This window comes from Penaeus japonicus, unplaced genomic scaffold (genome assembly GCF_977035675.1).
Source record: "Penaeus japonicus unplaced genomic scaffold, GWHDUDI00000001_assembly GWHDUDI00000015, whole genome shotgun sequence".
NCBI classification, from domain to species: domain Eukaryota; kingdom Metazoa; phylum Arthropoda; class Malacostraca; order Decapoda; family Penaeidae; genus Penaeus; species Penaeus japonicus.
Genome location: NW_028234417.1, coordinates 26,570,847 through 26,580,846, shown reverse-complemented (window position 1 = coordinate 26,580,846; position 10,000 = coordinate 26,570,847). Strand labels below are relative to the sequence as shown.

Sequence of the window (10,000 nt, the reverse complement as noted above, 5' to 3'; positions counted from 1 at the left end):
GGTTAATATATACATGTATTATATATATGTACATATTTTATATACATATACACACACACACACATATATATATATATATACATATATATCTTTATTATAGATATATATAAGTATAATATAATATTGATATATATCCCATATATACCATAAAATGTGTTTGTGGTATGTCCAGTATATTCATTTGTATATGTATTATATATATGTGTAATATATCGTGAATATATTATATATTATATATATATATATATATATATATATATATATATATAATATATAGATATATATTTGGATATATGAAGTATATCTTTATACATTATATAGAAATATATTACATATGTTACCGTTATATATTTTATATATCATATATTTAGAAATATATATCAATACCTACATAGTATTTATTTATATATTAGATATGTATATATTATGTACATAGTTTATATACTGGATATGTTTAGGATAAATATATTGGATATCTTTATTATACAAATACATATATACATATATATATCTATAGATAATATAACTATATATATATTATATATATACTATGTATAATAAAATAAATAATTTATGTCATAAGCAAAAGTATATACAAATCTTTACATATATCTAATACTTGAAAAAATTAATAATAAGCATAAGTAATATATATATATATGTTATCTATCATATATTTATTTGTATTTATATATATATAAAAAAATAGATATATATATAAATATAATAAATATATTATATATAAATAAAAATATAGATATATAAATATAATATATAATATATGAATATATATATCTACCTTTTAATACATCATATAGCAAATATATAACATATATATAATAAATATTTATATATCACATATATAGATATAATCAATACCTAGATTTACATAAATATATAAATATTATATATCTATATATAGAATTCTATATATATATCTTTATATATATATAATTTAAAAACCTAGCTTCAACTACATACACACACACATATATATACAAAATATATAAAAAAATATATAAATATAAAATTATATATATAACAAATATATATTTATTTATATATAAATATACATATAAATACATAAATATTTATATAAATACATATATAAATATATATATACAAACATATATATAATTAATATATATACATATAATAAATAAGTAATATACATCTACAAATATATATATTTATATATATACATATATAGAGAATATAATATAGATATATATATATTATATAATATTATATATAGTATAAATATATAAATAATAATATCATAGAAACAAAGTAATACAATATTTACATATCTATAATCCATGATATAGGGGGGGGGGGGGGGGGGGCGGGGGAGGAAGAAGCATAAGTAATATAATATATAGATTTATATCATATATTTTATTTTGTATTTTATATTATATCTAATAAATATATATATATATATATAATTATATATAAATATACTATATAATATATATAGATATATTATATATATATATATATAATCTGAATATATAGATCTTACCATTTATACTCATAGAGAAATATATTACATATGTTATAATATATATTTTAAATAATCACATATATAGATATATATCAATACTTAGATTTACATACATATATATATATATATATATATATATTTATATATATATATATATATAATATAGATAATATGAATAACATAGATACATATACATACACACTCACATCTATAAACATATATAATTAAATATATTATCATATATATATTTATATATATACATATATATAGTATTAACTATATATATATATTATATATATATGATATATATATATTTTCTTTTTCTTTCGTTTTATATAATGTATAATTATATAACAATTTTATATATTCATAACAAGAAGTATATACAATATTTTACAATATATATAATACATGTATATATTAATAATAAGATAAGTAATATATATATATATGTCTATCAATATTTATTTTTTTTATATTATATATAATATAAATTATAAATATATATATATATATATATTATATATCTATATATATATATAATATATCTATATAGATATATATATATATTATGAATATATTTATCCTACATTTTATTACATCATATAGAATTATTATTACATATGGCTTTTTATAATATATATTTTATATATCAAAATATATAGATATATTATCAATACCTAGAGTACATTAATATATATTATATTATATATATATATATAAATCTATATATATTATTATATATTATATGTATATACATAGGCATACATATACATACACACACCACATATATTACATATAATATTAATATATTTATATTATATAATTTATATATATACATATATATAATTTATTATTGTATATATTATATTATTTAAACATATATATACATTTATATATATATATAATACTTATATATAAATCATATATTTATTATATAGACTATATTATTTATATATATATATATATATATATATATACATATACATATATATATTTTATATATATACCATGTTATAAATATATATATACTTATACAACTAGATATTTATATATATACCATATATAAATATTGTATTTACATATACAAATTAGATATTTATATTATACATAATAAATATATATATACATATCCAAATAGGATATTTATTATATTACATATCTAAATATATATATAATATACAAATAGATATTATTATATACATATAAAACTATATTAATACTTTACAAATAGTATTTATATATATACATATATAAATATATATCTACCTATCAATAGATATTTATATATATACATATATAACACTTCATATATACATATACAAATAGATATTTATATATATAATATATAAATATAAATAATACATATACAATAGTATTTATATATTACATATATAAAATATATATATACATATACAATAGATATTTATATATTACATATATAAATATGTATATAATAATACAATAGATATTTATATATATACATATTATAAATAAATATATACATGTACAAATTCGATATTTTATATATATACATAATAAATATATACCTATAATATACAAATTATCTTTATTTATATACATCTTAAATACTATATATACATATACAAATATATAAATATATTATTATACATATATAAATTTCTATATACATATACAAATATAATTATTTATATATATACCTATTTGAATATCAATATACATAAATAAATATAAATATATAAATACATATACCATATATATATTTATATATATACCATATATATGTATATATATACATTTATAAAATATTTGTATATATATACATTTATAAAATATATATATACAATATACAAATAGATTTATATATATACATATATAAATATATATATACATATACAAATATATATTTATATATATACATATATAAATATATATATACATATACAAATATATATTTATATATATACATATATAAATTTATATATACATATACAAATATATATTTAATATATACATATATAAATATATATAAACATAGACAAATAGATATTTATTATTATATATACATATATAAATATATATATACGATACAAATAGATATTTATATCTTATACATAATATAAATATATATATACATATACAAATGATATTTATATATATACATATATAATATATATAGACATAGACAAATAATATTTATATATATACATATAAAAATATATATATACATATACATATTGATATTTATATATATACCTAAGAACTAGATATCTACGATATACTAATAGAGTATTTAATATATACATATATAAATATAAATATATACATATACACAATAGATATTTAGATATATAACAAAAAAATAATATATACATATACAAATAATATTATATATATATCATATATAAATATATATATACATATACAAATAGAATATTTATATATATACATATAAACAATATATATATACCATATACAAAATAGATATTTATATATATACATATATAAAGATATATATACATAAACAAATAGATAATTAAATATATACTTATTAAATATATATATACATATACCAATATATTTATTAAATAAATATATAAATATAAATAACCATATACAAATAAGATATTATATCTATATACAATATATAACTATATATATACAAACCAAATAAATATTTATTAAACATATATAAATATATATAACATATATATATATAATATATATCTAAATATATATAAATTTATAATATAACCTAAACAAATATAAATTTATATATCTCCATTATATAAATATATATAAACATATACAACATAAACTATTTATATATAAACCAATAAAAAAAAATATATACATATACAAATATATAGCTTTATATATATACATATACGAATATCTAAATATACAATATACAAATATATAATTTATTTTATATACATATACAAATATATCTAAACAAATACAAATATATATTTATATATTATACCTTATATACAATTATATTTATAAGAATATACAAATGTATATATATACATATACAATCTATATTCCTAAACATATTACAAATATATATTAATATAATACATATACAAAATATTCTATTATATCATCCTATACAATTATATTTAACAATATAAAAATATTATTTATATTACATATCACAAATATTATATTTATCCATATAACAACTATATATTGATATTTACATATCAAATTATATTTATACATATAACACCAATATAAATTTATCTATACATATACAAATATATATTTATATATAATAACAATATATAAATTTATATATACATATACAAATATTCAAAAAAAATATATTATATATATACATATATGAAAAATGATATATATACATATACAAATATATATTTATTATAAATACATATATAAATATATATTTATATTTTTACATAAATAAATAATATATATATCATAAACTAATATATACAAATATATCTTTATAACAATACATCTACATATTATATATATACATATCAAAATAGTAAATATATATTAGCATATACAAATATAAATTTATATTCTATATTATACATATACATATATATATTTATCATATAACAAAAATATATTTATTTTACATAAACAAAATATATCTTTATACATATACAAATATATATTTATATATAAATATAAAATGTATATTTCTTATATACATATACAAATATATATATACATATATATATATATTTTATATTATAGATATATATAAATATATATATACATAACAAATATATTTTTATATATATACATATATAAAATATATATAATTACATATACAAATATCTATTTATATAATACAATATAAAATATATATATACTTATACAAATATATAGTTATATATTACAAATACAAATTATATATATACATATACAACAATATATTTAAATATACTAAAATACAAATATAGATATACATATACAAATATATATTTATATATAATACATATACATATATAGATTATACATATACAAATTATATAGATACATATACAAATATATATTGATACATATACAAAGATATATGTAGATATACATATACAAATATATATTTTTATAGACATATACAAATATATATTTATACATATAAAAATATATATTTATATATACATATACAAATAATAATTATACATATACAAATAATATTGAAAGATACATATACAAATATATATTTATACATATACACATATATATTTAATATACCATATACAAATATATTTTTATACATATACAAAATATATATTTAATATATAACAATCCAAAGATATATTTATACATATACAAAGTATTTATGTTATATAACCGTATACAAATATATATTTATACTTATACAAATATAATGTATATATACATATCCAAATAAAATGATAGATAATATCGGGGGACTTAGACAAAGAGATAGGTATGCATATACAAATAGATATTTAATAGATACATAATACAAATATATAGTATACATATACAAATATATATTTTTATATCATATACAAATATATATTTAGACATTACATATAATATTTATATATTCAGATTACAAAAGTATAATTATATATACATATACAAATAATATTTATACATAGACATAGATAGATTACATACTATACATATATATATTTATATAGAGAGATACAAGATATATATATTTTATACATATACATATATATATATATTTATATATATACATATATATATCTATTTTTATATATACATATATAAATATGTATATTTATATACATAATATATATATAGATATATATATGTATATATACATATACAATATATTTTAAACATATACATATTTAATACACATATACAAATATATATTTATACAATACAAAACTATTAATTTTTAAAATATATACATATACATATATATATTTATCTATACCGATACAAATATATCTTTAGACATTTAAAAATATATATCTTTATATATACATATACAAAAAATATTTAAACATATACAAAAATATATTGATATATACAATATACAAATATATATTTAACAATACAAATATATATTTATATATACAATACAAAATATATTTTATACATATATCAAATAATATTTATATATACATATACAAATAATAATTTATACATAAACAAATATATATTTATATATCGTATACAAAATATATATATACATATAAAAATATATATTAATACATAAACAAATATATATATATATATACGTATACAAATATATATTTATACATATACAAATATATATTTATATATACATATACAAATATATATTTATATATACATATACAAATATATATTTATGCATACATATACAAATATATATTTATACATATACAAATATATAATTTATATATCCATATACAAATTTATATGTGTTTTTTCTATAACATATACAAAATAAAATATTATATATATATATATATATATTTAACGTATATATAGACATACTATTATACTTATGTTATTTAAATATATATTCAGACGTATATATACCATTTATATATACATATATATATATATTTATATATATACAGATTAATATATATATACGTATATATAGACTTATATATATATGTATTTATACATATATATTTTATATATATATACATAAATAATACTTATAGATATATACGTATATATAATCATATTTATATATATATACATATATAATATTTGACTATATATTTATATCTATACTATTATATAGATTTTATAGATACAATATATACTATATATATACATATATACTTATATATATATATATATAATATATATTACATTTTATATATATATGTTATATATACATATATTTTAATATGTATATATACAATCCCCTACATATTATATTTACTTATATATACAAATATTTATATATATATATACATATATGTATTTATATATATACATTTATATACATATTATACGAGTATATATATTATGTAAATATCGATTATAATATATATATTATATATATATTATGTATATATACGTAAATATATATATGTATACATATATATATATATATATATATATAATATATATATATATACATATATATATTATAATACCTATATATGTAAATAATGTATATATATATATATATATGTATATATATATATATGTTACACATATATATATATATGTATATATACATATATATGTATACATATATACCAAATATTATACGATCTATAGATATATATATATTATATATATACATATATTATTATATATGTTATACATATTTAGTATATATATATGTATAATATGTATACATATATATATATGTATACATATTAAGATACATATTATATATGTATACATATATATATGTATACATATATATAGATGTATACATATATTATAGATATATACATACAGGCTTATTATTATATACATATATATATTTTCGTATATGTGTAATTACATGTTGTACCTAGTATACATGTATATATATGTATACATATATATACATCTATTTATATGTACATAATATAATGTATAAATATATATATGTATACATATATATATACATAAATATATTTATACATATATATATATGTTATACATCATATAAAAATACATACAGATAATATATACATATATAAATATATACGTATATGTGTACTACAAGTATTAAAAATATATGTAATGACTAAATATATCTGATAACATAACTTATTATAATTACAGATGTAATACATATATATTGTATTCAATATAAAAATATGTATACAAATATATATAATATATAGTAAAACATATATATTACATGTATCCATATATATATGTATACAAATTTATATATGTATTGTAAAATATTACATGTATATGTATATATATGTATACATATACATAAAGTATATGTATATATATGTATATATTTATTAAGAATTTAAATATATGTATACATATACATGTATAATATAGGTATATAATATGTTTACATATACATGTATATGTATACATATATATATATATATATATGTATATATATGTATACATATATCTGAAGTATCCATCTACACGTATATATATGTATACATATATATATGTATTCACATATATATGTACATATATGTATACATATACATATATATGTATACATATATATATGTTTTCATATATATATATGTACATATATGTATACATATGTATACATATATATATGTAATCATATATATGTACATATATGTATACATATGTATACATATATATATATATGTATTCATATATATATGTACATATATGTATACATATGTATACAAATATATATGTACATATATGTACACATATGTATATTCACATATATATGTATACAAATATATATATATGTATACATATATATATGTATACATATATATATGTATACATATTAAAAATATATGTATACACATATATATATATATGTATACATATATATATATAATATATATATATATGTATACATATATATATATGTATATAAAAATATATATAATTATATATTATATGATTATATATATACATATATATGTATATAATATATATATATATATTAATACATATATATACTATATATATAATTTATATATATTATATATATATTGTATATATAATATATATATTATATATATAATATATATATTATGTTTTATATATACATATATATCTATCTATATATATTTACAACGTATATATATATACATATATATATTTATTTACATATTATGTATATATATATACACATATGTAATATATATCTATATATTTACGTATATATATATACATATATATATATTTACGTATAAAAATTACATATATATATATTTACGTATATGTATATACAAATATATATTTACATATATATGTATATATATATAAATTTACAGATATATGTATATATATATTTACATATATATGTTAAAAAAATAAAAATTATATACATTTACATATATATGTATGTATATATATATATATATATATATATATATATATATATATATATATATATATATATATATATGCTCGACTATATAATATATGTACAGTAGTTTGTATTTTTTTGACACATATACGTATATATATGTATATATATATATATTATATATATATATATGTATATTTATATTTATCTCTATATATCTTTCTCTCTATATATATCCTATACATAATATTATATATAATATATATATATATATATATATATATATATGTATATAATATATATCTATATATATATATCTATATATGTATATAAATATATATCTATATATATATCTATATATCTCTCTCTATATATATATTTATACATACATATTATATATATATATAATACATATATATATATATATTATATATATATATATATATATATATGTATATAAATATATGTATATATATTAATTATATATATACTGTATATATTATATATATACATATATATGTATATAATTATATATATAATTATATATATATAATATATATTATATAATATATATATAATATATT

General features: G+C 11.3%; 1 protein-coding gene across 1 annotated transcript in view; it reads left to right on the top strand.

Annotated features, from left to right (window-relative positions):
- Positions 1–10,000, top strand: part of LOC147470398 (uncharacterized) — a 62,989-nt gene that overhangs the window by 51,845 nt on the left and 1,144 nt on the right. The gene's annotated exons all lie outside the window — the stretch shown is intronic.